The sequence below is a fragment of the Octodon degus genome, unplaced genomic scaffold, assembly GCF_000260255.1.
Source record: "Octodon degus isolate 3935 unplaced genomic scaffold, OctDeg1.0 scaffold00423, whole genome shotgun sequence".
Taxonomy (NCBI): Eukaryota; Metazoa; Chordata; class Mammalia; order Rodentia; family Octodontidae; genus Octodon; species Octodon degus.
The window spans coordinates 316,394-330,671 of NW_004524999.1; the positions used below are offsets into that span (position 1 = coordinate 316,394).

General features: G+C 38.3%; 1 pseudogene; it reads right to left on the minus strand.

Moving 5' to 3' along the window:
* Window positions 1-4,764: 4,764 nt before the first annotated feature.
* LOC101566298 lies at window positions 4,765-5,292 on the minus strand (annotated as a pseudogene).
* Between the last annotated feature and the right edge of the window lie 8,986 nt (window positions 5,293-14,278).

Below are 14,278 nucleotides of genomic sequence, written 5' to 3' on the forward strand. Positions count from 1 at the left end.
CTACGCCACTGAGTTATATCCCCAGCACCTAGAAAACCAAATTTAACAGGAAATTGAAAGTATAATCCTCCATGACCAAATGGTATTTATCCTTGGCATATGAGGATGGCTTAACATATGCAAAACAGTAAATGCAATACAAAACATTAACAGAATAGAGACCAAAAATATGCTACACTGTCATCTCAATAGCTGCCAAAAAAGGCACTTGAAAAAATTTAATATTCTTAAATAATAACAGCTGTCAACATAAAGAAAGCATGTACCTTGACATGGTAAATACCTCATATCATAATCCACAGCTAACATTGTGCTCAACAGTAAAATGTTGAAAGCTTTTCCTGTAAAATCAGTTATAATGGAGCTAGCATTCGGAGAATTTTCATCAAAGAATACAAAATTTTAGTTAGACAGGAAAATAAGTTGAAATCTGTAGTACTAGTGGCTAAATTTAATAATAATATATTGTATATTTTAAAATTACTGAGAATAGATTTTAAGTATTTCTGCAAAAATGTTAAGTATGTGAAGTAATTGATATGTTGAGTAGCTTAATTTAGTCATTTTACAAAGCATAGCTATATTGAAACATATATAGAGAGATAGAGATAGATAGATGTTCACCAGATATTCACTACCAATAAAAAAAGACAGGAAAAGGAAAGAAAAGAAAAAGGGAAGAATTTCTAAGAAGAACAAGGAAGGGAAATACTCTGATTTTATTAAAAGCTGTCTGGGCTGAATAACATTTACTCATATGGGTATAATCTATATAGATAATTTAGGTTGTTTTTAATTGTATTAAAAACATGATGCAATCCTAACATAATTTAATTATGTGTTACATGTCTACTTTATTTTTATTTCCTTTTCTTGTTAGGATATACTATAAATTCTCAGAGGGCATAACCCCTTTCCTGTGTCAGATAGACCCTCTGCAAACACTTGTTGATTCATTGTCAGACCATTGACAAGGTAGACAATGAGGTGCTCTCCCCCTCCTCTCTGAATTCTGTTTATCTGTTATGCTAGTGTGTTCACATGCCCACGAATACCAGTCCGCTGGTAGGCATCTATGGTGCACTAGCCCTGGGGAGTCAATAAAGAACAATTCCTCACAGACCTAACAGTTTTGTTGGTGCGGGGAAGATCATCAAATATTAAATAAGAATTCCACAAATGCAGAAAGAAAGGGATCTGGTGTGGGGATGCACAGTGACTGGAAATCACTCTAAATTTCCCTAATTACCCTAATCTCCACCCTAAAGGAGATGCCCCTGGGACAGTGACTGGGACTGAGGGCTTGGTGACGAGACACACTGGGTCAGTGGGGGCCTTAGGCCAGTAACTTAAGGTGGGGCCCTGTGACTGTAGTCAACCAGAAGGCCGCAGGGGAGGGAGGGCCTGGGCTTTGCAATGGTGCACACGCTTCACACGCACCTTTTGCTGCCCATTAAATCAGAGGCAGCTAATTCCTCAGGAAATTCCTGCATAGCAGTCCCTCTGCTCAGGGAAAACTAGGCAGTTTTCTGTCTGATTGAAAGGTTGTACAATGAGACATTAGAGTTTTTTAAAGGATGAATAGTTTATTCTTTTTATTCATCATATGTGCCCATTAAAAAAATGAAACTTCAAAAAACACAAAGAAGGAAAAAAGTTACCCATAATACTCTCACCAATGAAAATGGAGTCACATCGTATGTTATTTTAATCTCTTCTCATTCAATGATGTACCATAAACCTTTCTGATGTCTTAAAAATATACTTCTGCTGTAGTTATAACAACAAACTCAAATATGTAGGTAGACATAAGAATGGAGATAGACACGGAAATGGGTATATACAGATATGCTTAGACAGAACAGAAAGATGAGGAGTGAAAGTGAGTACAACTTCCTTATGGCCGAAGTGTCCTTATTACCACTTCCTCCAGAGCTCCTCTGGCCTGTGGGCTGTGGCTTGATGCCTAAGCATTTCTTTTCTCTATCTTTACTCTCCACCTTTTGAAAGGAAAGGAAAGGAAAGGAAATCATTCAGCTTGGCAAAGGTCCCAAGCAATGTACATGAACTTTCACGAGATTCCCCACCACATAACCTTAAATAGAAACGGGATTATCAGGACCCATTCTACACTTCTATATTTATTCTCACTGAGCCTCCATGAGGAATTAATTCATCCAATTTACATGTTTATAAGCAAATGCTTCATGTGTAATCTAAACTTATGCTCTGGAGCAACCTGTGCTCTGAAAGGACTCAGGGGCCAGGGGAACCTGCTTGGGGTGGCATATGCCTGTAATTTCAGCATTCTGGGCTGCTGAGGTAGGAATATTGCAAGTCCAAGTGTCTTCTGGGTAACTTAGAGACTTAGTGAGGCCCTGTCTAAAAAAGAGAAAAGAAAGAAATAGAAAATAAAAACTATGGAGATATAGGAATATACACAGCATGGTAAAGGTGATATGGTAGGAGTGACGTGGCCTTAAGATCCACATGAAGATGTCTGTGGTGTTGATGGCAGCGATGGAGTGGGGGGGAGGGAAGGAGGGAGGGGGGAGAGAGAGAGAGAGAGAGAGAGAGAGAGAGAGAGAGAGAGAGAGAGAGAATGCTCTGATCTCAGAATATGAATTAGGAAGAGGTTTTTCTTATTATCAGTATATTCACCTTGGAGCTGGGGAGATAGCTCAGTGATCCAAGTGCCTGCCTGGCAAGCACAAGGACCCAGGTTTGATCTCTGGTACTGCATGCCGTGCCACCCCCACACTGGGCATGGTGGTACATGCTTATAATCCTGAGACAGGAGGACCACTATGAGTCTGAATTGTGGAGTGAGACCCAGTATCCAAAACAAAGTTTATTTACCTTTCCAAAAGCTTTTTTTTTTGCCTGGGCTCTCTGAGTACCACAAGATATTACCAACATTACATTCTAGAAACTGTTAATAAATGATTGTTTATAAATGAACTCATAGATAGCTTATTTAAATGCTATTGAAAGGGCCAGCCAGATAGTTCAACAGACTAAAGTGCCTGCTTAGGCAGAGTGCAGCAGCCAGGGTTCAATCCCCAGCTTGCTATACCGGCCCTGCCCCCCGGGGCTCACTAAGGCTGATTGAGGCACATATCTGTAATCCCAGCGCTTGGGAGGCTGAAAACAGGAGAATCACTATGAGTCCGATCTATGTAGTGAGACTGTACACTCTGTAGACCCTGTCCTAAATTCATAATAAATAAATAAATAAATAAATAAATAAAAGCTATTAAAGAAGTCAAGCAAAAAATATTACATTTACATTGCTGAGCTGTTATTCTTGGGCCAGACCCCGTGCTGAGCATTTTAAAAGCTACTATTTCATTTAATCCTTACAGTTTCATAAAGCAGATCTTATCTGTGCTATTGATCCATCTACTCAGCAATCACTTATAATCCCAGCATTCTGGGAGGCTGAGTCAGGAGAATGGTAAATTTGATCCCAGCTTGGGCAATTTAGAAATTTTAAAAAGGGTTGGAGGTATAGCTCAGTGTGAAGACCCTGGGCTCAATTCCCAGTACAAGATGTGTGTGTTGGAGTGGGGAGGGGGATTATTACTATGCACACTTATGTAAGAAAGGAAGACTGGAAGGTTAAATGATTTGCCCAAGATGATACAGCTAGTGAGTGGATTCAAATTTGTGTGTTCTTGAAATGACACACAAATGCACTAAAATGAGCGGCTTTTCATTAAAATCACTAAAGAAGGCTTTCTGAAAATAGATTTTATGACTCCCCTTTATCATCTTCAGGGTATTCTATGCTAGAATTCTCTGATAATTGAAGACAAATTAAGAATAAAACTAAATCACACCACTTCCATGTCAGAACTCCTAAATCACATCTCAGGACAAGGTCTATGCTACCAAGTTACAAGGGGTTAAAATTACCATTAGCACAAAGGAAAGTTTTGAGTCAGTTGTGCCTGGTAACGTGTTCTTTTATCTGGAAATGTCAGGCAAATGTGAGGAATGCCCCGGTCCAGAGGAAAAAGGCAAAGTCGGATTCGAAATAGAATAGGCTAGTGTCTGAGTCTCCATCCAACTATCAAGTGGAAATTATTTAGTTCAGGATTTCCTGCAAGCTTCCTAGCAAATTGGCCCTGCCATTTCCCCCAAATCAAGCATAACAGATTAAAGCAATGATAACATTTGCTTTCTTTTGGTCTAGGAAGGGGAATATTACCTTTAGTGACAATTATTGCCAACTCTTTGCAGTTACTCATTTCTTTAGGAATAAATCTCTGAGATTATAGATTTTATATTTGTAGAAACAAGCATAATATGTTTTCACTGAAAACATTTTAATGACACTTTATTAAAAAATTATCCAGTTAAATTTATTTAGTGAAGTGTGCTGGAATTGAAGCTAAAACTGATCATTCCTATTCTCTACCTTTCTTTCTCCTTCTGTGTTTGGAAACAAAATAACCAAATACAAGAATCAGAAATACTAATTAAACATTTAGAAGCATCTCCTGTGGTTTAGGAATGTTTCCTTCAGTTAAACATTTTTTTTCAGATGTATTTTATTTTGATGGATATTATGACAGCAGTAGCTCTCTTTTGTTTTAAGTAAAATTGTTATGGTTATCATAATGTTTTTGGATATTTCCCCAAAATCTCAAGCCAGGAAAAAAAAGAAATGGGAAAATATTAAACAGAAAAGCTTGCTTTTTTTTTTTTTTTTTTTTTTTTTTTTTTTGCGGAGTAGCGCCAGGTTTATTGGCATGGCCTCTAGAGGAAGGTGTTGGGCCGCTTGGTGGTGAAGCGGGACTTGTGCTGGCAACGCAGGACCCGGTGGGGCAGCAGGAACTTGATCTTGGAGTTGTGAAACTGCTTGACAGCGGGCCGGAGGCACTTGCTGGCCGCGATCTCCTCCACCTTCATGATCTGGATGGAGTGGGCGTGGGCTTGGTGCCGGGCGCCCGTGTCCTGGTAGCAGTAGGTGACAGCGCCTGCTGTGGTCAGGCCCTGGTGCTCCCGGTCCATGTGGATGCCGCTGCGGGAGTCATAGCACAGCCAGATGCTAAAGTTCTTCACCCACAGCGGAGACTTCTCAAACATCTGCCCACAGCAGATGATCTCCCCTGAAGATTTCTTCATCTTCTTCAGCTGGGACACAAAGTACCAGAAACGGGACTTGGCAACAACATGGTTGGGTGCGAAAATCCGCATGCGGCACAGAGGCGGCATGTGACACTTTGGGGTGGGTAGGCAGCACCCCATCACCTTGTATTCCTGTAGTGTGCCCGAGGTCTACATGGTGCTCCCTTCTCGTTTGCTGACACCAACAAAAAGGAGGAGAAAAAATTTTTTTAAAAAATATTTTATTTATTTGGCACTGGGTTTCGCTACGCAGCTCGGACTCAGTGATCCTCTTATCTCGACCTCCCCAGCTCTAGGATTACAGGCAGGGCATGGGGTACTGGGGATCAAATCCAGGTCCTTGTGCTTGCCAGGTGGACACTTAGACTGCCAAGCTATCTCCCTGGCCCAAAGAAAAGCTTTGACACATCAAAGGGAATAATCTGCAAAATGAAAAGGTAGCCTATAAATTGAGAGAAAATACTTGAAAATTCTATCTCTGATAATGGATTAATATCCAAGACATGTAAGGAATCACAAAATGGGCAAATGACATTGGCATAGTTTAGATTTTAAATGTTCCCCAACGCCCATGTATTAAATAAACTCTTGGTCTCTGGTGTGTGGTACACTTGAGAGTAAGTGGAACATTTAAGAGATGAGACTTAGTAGAAGAAAGTTTGGAGCATGCCATCGGGGATATAGTGGGACCCTGGTGCTTCTTCTTCCTCTCTCTTTCCCTAATGGCTGCCACAAAGTGAGAGGTCTCCTTCATCACACACCCCACCATGACTTACAGTCTTGCTACTGGCCCCCAAGCAATGGAATCAACTACCCATGAACTAAGATCTCTGAAACCATGAGTCCAGGCAGCCCTTTCCTCCTTATAAGTTGATTAGCTCAGCTGTTTTGTCAAAATGACAGCTGACTGACATCAATCAGAAAGCACATTTCTTCAAAAAGGTCATAAAGGGCCAGCAGGTGTGCAAAAATGTACCCTTACAACCTTAATCATCAGGGAAAGGCAAATCAGTATGAGCTACTTCACACTTGTTAGGATGGCTAGTCTCAAAGACAAAAGATATAAAGTTCTGACAGGATGTGAAAAAAAAATAAAGACCCTGCACAAAAACTGTTTATTTAATTGAGGATCAAGTAACTTATGGAATTAGACTTCCAGGGCCAACACCTATTGATATAACAAACATCAACAACAATTTTTTTATATTGTGCTGCTCTAATACTTGGAATATCACAAAAATATGAGGGTTGGTTTGTTGAACCTGCATTGAAAGCAGCATCAAAGAAAGTAATGAAAGTTGCATACACCCGTGCAGACCACGAGAGTCGCCAGGGTCAGGGAGAGCAGGCTGAGCACCGGGAGTGCTGGACATGAGGGGCGTCTTGGGTTTCCTGCCCCGTCCCACATGTCTGCGTGGGGATGGCCTCCCATACAGTCATGAAATTTCCCAGATAGTTGATTCTAGTATTTTTTGATGTTTATGTACATTATATTTACCAGATTTTAGAAACTGAACAGCTTCAAATTAAACAAGAGGAATTTTGGGCAGAAATTTACTCTCCATTTCCTCTCACCACACACACACACAAATGCACCCACACGTATGCTTTATGCAAGATACAGTTTCAACTAGAATGAATTTCTTATGAAGTAAGTGAATGTAGGTTTTTTTTTTTCCTTTTTAAAAAGTGTCTGCTGGGCTGGGGAGATGGCTCAGTGGAAAAAGTGCTTCCCTGGCAAGCGCAAGGGCCTGAGTTCAATTCCTGGTTCTGCCAAATTAAAAAATAAATAAATAAATAAAATAGTGTGTTCCCAATGTACGTTCTAGAAGTTATATTTTATGTACAGTGTGAAATGAAGACAAGTACATGGTAAAAGTGGGTGTAGGCAGCTGCAAGCTCTATAAGGAACACAGGACCTCGCATCTCAGTGACGAAGGTCCCATATGCCCCATTGCTTCTGCCACACTCAGCCTGACTGCCAGGCCCTTTCAGTGAGCTGTAAGATAACTGGTTGCAGCAGCAACATCTTACTGTTTTTATAGTCCCTGATCCTTCCTTTCCCTCCTAAAAGTCAACTCGATTATATCAGATTCATGACAGCTGAGATGTCCTTTCCTGTAGTGAGCATTCTAGTCAGTGTAGCGCTGTCCTCTCTGCTTAGGAAGAGTACTAACCCTCAGCCCATGGGGGACTGATGCCCTGTCAGCCCCAGCTCATAAGGTGCCTTGCATTCCACATCCATCTCTCTGGGTCTTCTCATCAAAGGCAAGACATGGATGTTTCCCACCATGCAACTTGTCATTTGAACAAAAATACAATATGACTCAAGAAGAATTGAGTTTCTGTTCAGACAGACATGGAGGTGTGTTTTGGGAAATGCTTCCCGGGATGTACCTCTGCTTTGAAATTGAGATAACCAGGAAGGTTTTGATGCGATCCAGTCTCCTCACAGAGAATATGGGATCCCCACACATGAACAGGGTAGAAGAAAGGTGGCTTGAATTGCACTTACCACTGACCTGTGTGCCCCGGAGTGAGGCCTGTAAATGGGTGAGGGGTTTTGAACTGTTGAAAATTTCACATATTAGCTTAAAAATTGTTTCCCTGTTTTGTAAATATAGACACAGGTGAATTATTGAAATACTTCCACCGTGTCCTGAAACTCTTGGTTGTACTAAAATAAAGAAACATGAAAACATCCACTGTATAATTAGCGGGAAGTAATCAAATCAAGTCCAAGTTTTGATCTTCAAATAATTCTATGATCCTGGTGCCTGATAAGATGGAATTGTCCTACCAACAGGAATAATAGTCTCTGAGGGATTTGCTTTCCTTTGAAAAATAAAAAAGGCGGAAAAGGGCGTTATTGGAGATTTGGATTTAGGCAACTTGTTTGTATTTAAAACTATCCTTAATAAGTTATATCTCTTTCTTGAGCTACAGTTTGTTTAGCTCTTATTATTAAAATAAAAAATGGTTTTGTAGTTCATTTGTTCATATGATAAAAACAAATTTCAAAAAATATTAGTTTTAATTGCTTACATAAAAACATTAATCTTTTGTTAAAGTCTTACCTTGGCTTTACCCTTGCAAGCCCAAAGTCTCCAGTTCAATTTCTGGTCCTTTTAAAACATATTTCTAATACTCTGATACACTAAATTCTGTTTTGCTTGCTGTTTTTCATTTAACTAGACCTATGAAAGACTTCAGTTGAATTTTGTCTTATAACAACTGTTAGTGAAAATTGCCAAGTAAAACAGAGAGACATAAAGAAAAAAAATAAAAAATCATACACTCCCTAAGGACAACCACTGTTAACACATCAGTCTGCTTTCAATATTTTTGAATTTATAAAATTAAGAACACATTTTAAGAAAAATAAATGTTTATTTTTCTATTTTAGTTTTCTAAAACTAAACCATATTAAAGAAATGTTTTGCAATGATAAATATAGATTTGTATCATCCTTTACAAAGGCTGCATAATATTGCATTTTACATGCAATATAATTTATTTAGAATTTTCCATATTGATACAAATCTCAGTAGTAGTGATTTCTGGTTGCCATAAGTAATAATGCAAAATATGAGGACATTCTGGCCCTCTGCTCACCTGCTGTTGTGCAGCCTGGTATATAACAGAAACAGGGTTGAAGGCTCCTGGTCTAAGGGGCTACATCATTTTTCTAGAAATAAATTAATAGAAGGTGATTTATTAGACCAAAGTATACATACACTTAATTCTTTTTTTTTTTTTTTTTTTTTTTTTTGTACTGGAAACTGAACTCAGGACTTTGAACTTACCAGGTAGGTGCTTGAGCCACTAAGCCATGTCACTGGCACTGCACTTAAAATTTTAGCAGATATTATTGAATTGTTCCCCAAATAAAAGCATAAATTTGAACTCCTGCTAGCAATTTGTGAGGGTTCCCATTCCTCCACTTCTGCTGTAAAACTCAGTTGGTCAATTTCAAGAAATGTAGCCAAGATCGCAGAAAACAGCAAAATGTCAGTTTTCTAATTTTTATAACTTACATTGCTACAGAGTTTTCGTAATATATAATATTGTGAAGAATAGCATAGAAAATTAAGACATGGCATAAAGATGTTCTTGGGTGTTGCTTCCTTCCAGTTCACAGCATGCGGACTTTGGTGCAGTCACTAGCTGTGAGGTTTCAAAGGCAGCAGGATCAACAAGGTGAAAAATAAATGAAAGGCTTCCAGTTCCTGGTCCACCATTCAAGTCTGTGGTCCCCAACCTTCCTGGTACCAGGGGTCAGTTTTGTAGAAGACAGTTTTTCCATGATTGTGCAAGGAGTTAATTTCTTTCTTATGAATATATATTTGAGATACATAATACTTACATTCTCTAGTGCTAGAATCATTGCCTCAGCTCCATGTCATCTTATTAGGCATTAGATTGTGGGGCATGTGTAGACTAGATCCCTTGCATGTAAGGTTCACAGTAGAGCCCGTCCTCCTATGGAAATCTAATGCTGCTACTGATATGACAGAAAGTGAGCTCAGGTAGTCATGCGAGCAATGGGGGGATGTTGCAAAAAAAAAACTGAGCTTTGATCCTTGGCCCTCTCCTCACCTTCTGTTGTGTGCCCTGATTCCTATCTGGGTCAAGGGTTGGAGAACCCTGGTCTAAAGAACTTTGAGCTGGGCATGGTGGTGCATGTCTGTAATCCCAGCACTCAGGAGGCTGAGGAAGAAGGATCACTGTTAGTCAGAAACCAGCCTGGGCTACAAAGTGGGTTGAAGGCCAATCTGCACTGCATAGCAAGACCCTGTCTCAATAACCCATGACTAAACAAAAAAGTAAAGCAAAGAAAAACAAAAAAAGAACTTGGAGCTCACTATTCTACTTCTAACAGCCAATAGAAACTGAACAAGCTGAAAAATCAATTTTCTCAGATCCCTAAGAAAAATGAAGTTGTAAGACAAAGAGCTGAATGGGATTATTAGTAAATGGAACACAGCTGAGGAGAGAATCTCTAAGGTTTAGGACATCTCAATAGGACCCTGAAAAATTGGACAGCAAAGAGCATGAAGACCAAATAAAACAGAGTAGACTATCAAAAAAATTGGCATAAGAGTAAGGAAAAGCAGAAATTTTTGATACAATAAGAGTTTGCGAATTTTCCCCAAATTAATGCTAAACACCAAAGCACAGCTCCATGAAGTTTCAAGAGCTCCCTGTAATATAAATGCTAAAAGAACTATGCTATCCATTTATTTTCAAGTCACATAAAGCTAATAATTAAGAACAAAACTAAAAGCCAGGAGTTGGGTGGACACTACCCATAGAGGAGCAGTAATAAGAATGGTATCTGATTTCTGTCAGAAACCATGAAAGTAATGGAGTAGTGATCTATTTAAAATATTGTGGGTAGGATAACACAACTTAGAATTTTGTACCCTGTGAAGTTAATTCTTGAAAATGAAGAAATACATTCTTTCTTGGACAAACAATAGAAAAAAAAATTAACTTTTGTTAGTACATGCATGTAGTACATCGTGTTGATATTCATCTTTGGGGATGGGTACATGTATGCACTTAATGTATCTTAATTCTTTTTGTTGCCCTTCTCCTCTTCTCTCTTTCCCTTTCCTGCACCTCTGGATTCCCTTTCACATTTGTAAAATATATATCGCCTGTTTCCTATTCCTTAACTTTTGTTGTTTTAAATTATTAATGCTTTGAGCTCACACAAGAGAAATTATGCAATATTTAGGCTTGTGTGTCTGGCATTTCACTTAATGTTATTGTCTCAAAGTACACCCATTTTTCTACAAATGATTCACATTTGTCCTTCTTAACAGTAGAATAGTGTTCAATGATGTATAAATACCACCTTTTCCTTATCCATTCATCTGATGATGGACGTACAGTTTGCTTCCAAGATTTAGTTATTAATTATGCTGCTATAAGGATGGATATACCTGTATCACTGTGATGTGATGGCTTTAACACTTTTAGGTAAATACCTAGAAAAGGAATAACTAGGTAAAATGGAATTTCTATTTTAGTATTTTTGAAATCTCCATCCTGACTTCCATACTGGTTGTACTATTCCCATCCACAATATAGAGAATTCCTTTCTCCATACAGTCTCTCTTACATTTCTTGCTATTTAATTTCTTGATATAGCCATTCTTTCTGGAATAAAACTGAATTTAGTGTTGTTTTAATTGGTATTTCTTTAATGGTCAGTGATTTTGAACATTTTTTGACGTATTTACTGGCTATTAGTTCTTATCATTCTGAGAAGTATCTAGTCATCTCAGTTGTCCTTTTAAAACATTTGGGTGTTTTATTTTGAGGGATCCTATTAAGTTATCATATTAGTCCTCCATGTAAGCTGTAGCTGGAAAAAAATTTCCATTTTGCAGATTTTCTCTTCACTTTGATGGTTGCTTCCTTTGCTGTGCAGAAGCTTTTTGATTTGATATAATCCCATTTGTTGATTTTTGATATCATTTCTTATGCAATTGGGGTTCTATTCAGAAAGTCCTTGCCTATACATATCTCTTCAAAAATTTTACCTATTTTATCTTTCATCAGATTAAGTGTTTCTGGTTTAATACTTAATCTTAGATCCAGTTTAGTGTATGGTGAGAGATATAGATCTAGACTCAATCTTCTGCATGTGGATAGCCAGTTTTCCCAAAACCATTTGCTGAAGAGGATAATTTTCCTCCATTATATGTTATTCACCCTTTTGTCAAAGATCAAATAGTTGAATATGCTGGTTGTTTCTGCATCCTCTACTGTGTTCCATTGATCCTCATGTTTTGTTGTTTTTTGTTTGTTTTGTTTTGTTTCTTTTTTTGGCCAGTACCTTGCCGTTTCTATCACTGTAACTTTGTAATATAACTTGAAGTTTTGATTGTGATGCCTCCTACTTTGCTCCTTTTCCCAAGGGTTACTTTCAATATTCTGGGTCTCTTCCAGGTCCACATGAATTTTAGGATTTCATCTCCAGTTTTGTGACGAACGCTATTGAAATTTTCATTGGGATTTTGTTAAATCTCTGTATAAATTTTGGAAGCATAGCCATTTTAACTATATTGGCTCAGGGAACGGGTAGATGGCTCAGTGGAATAAGCACTTCCTTGGCAAGCGCAAAGGCCTGAATTCAATCCTCGGTTCTGCAAAAAAAAAAAAAAAAAAAAAAAAAAAAAAAAAAAAAACAGCAACAACAAAAACAACTATATTTGTTCTGTCTGTCCAGGAACAGAGGCTGTCTTTCCACTTTTCTGTTGTCCTCTTTGATTTTCTTTTTCAAAGCACTGTACTATACTTTTCATTGTAGAAACTTCCTTGAGTGGATTCATTCCTAAGTATTTAATTTTTCTTGATGTTGTTTTAAAAGGTTCTGTCTCCTTAACTTTTCTCCGCCACAGAAGGACATACCTGTAAGCTAGCACCTGTAAACCAGAAAGAGTGCCATCACCAGACTGCAGATCTTCTGGTCCTTGATCCTGAACTTCTCAGCCTCGAGAAATACCTGAAATCAATTAGTATGATTTGTGAGCCACCTAATATTAGGCATTTTGTTAGCGTAGCTCAAACAGATGCATATACGTGGAGAGGCAAAAGACACAGGATGGCAAAGACAACACGGAAACAGAGGAAGTAAGTTGAAGAGTGGGCTTTCCCTGCCTGCTAGATGCACTATAAACCTATCAGTGCAGTGTAGTATTGGTGGGAGAGCGGCCAAATAAACCGGTGAACCTGAACTCAAAGCGCAAAAATAGATCTCATAAGCACAATCTACTGACCTTTGACAATGAGCCAAAGCAATACAAGGAATCAAGAATAATCTTTTACCTGGGCCTGCTGTGCCGTTCCTGCCTCCAGGGTGCTCTGAGATGACAAATGAGACTGGGTGTGGTGGTGTGTGCCTGTAAACCCAGCTCTTGGAAGGCTGTAAACAGGCGGATCACTATGAATTTGATCTAGTGTTGAGACCCTGAACACCCTGTAGACCCTTCCCCAAAATACAGCAACAACAACAAAAAATTTTCTTAGATATACTATGACAACCAGATATTCATATGCAAAAAAAATCTAGACATAGACCTGACACCCTTCAAAAAGTTTAATTCAAAATGGACCACAGACATACATGTGAAATGCAAAACCATAAAACTCTTAGAAGATAAGAGGATAAACTTCTTATCTTCTAAGCTTGCTCATGAGCAAGCTTGCTCATGAGCTTGCTAATGATATTTTGGGTAAAATGCCAATGGACTAATCCACGAAAGAAAAGAATTGATGGACCAAATTTTATAAAAAGATTTTTGAAAGCTAAAAATTAAAACTTTTGCTCTATGAAAGAGTGTCAAGAGAATGGGACGATGAGCTGTAGACTTGGAGAAGATATTTTGCAAAAGACATATTTATTGAATGATTTTGATCAAAATATACAAACAACTCCTAAAATTCAACACTAAGAAAATAAACTAAAAAAAAGAAAAGAAACTGATTTGTAAGTAGGCCAAATACCTTAACAGCTACCTCATCTAAGAACATATGTGATGGTAAATGAGTAGATGAAAAGATGTCCCATACAATACATCATCAGGAGGACTTCTTAACTAATACATGCTTGTTGAACACCAGACATTGTACTAGACACAGCAGGCTATGACAGTAAGACATAGTTATGATCTCCATTGTGATCATCAACCATGATATGTCAAATCGATTTAAGTATGAACCATCTAACAGTTTAGAAAAGCTCTGGGTATGTCTGTGGGTGACAACTTGTAGGCTATCAATACAGAAGGGAAGACACAACCTGGATATGAGTGGCACTAAGCAGCAGGCTTGTAGTAGGACAGATTAGGCTGCAATTAAATTTCAATTCTGCACTTATCCACTGTATGATCTTGAACAAATTAGAGCACTATAATTCATTCATAGAAAATTGAACAATATAATGAATTTGTAGTGTTTAATATGATTTCTGTGGCACAGCAAATGCCTTGTTAAATCATGCATATTACTATAAGCAATAAACTTGGCATTTATTCTTTGAATGAGGCACATAGGCTCCTCTGTTATAAAGCCAACATACTCAGAAGAAATATACTTGAAATATTATCATCATTGTTGAGCATCTTCT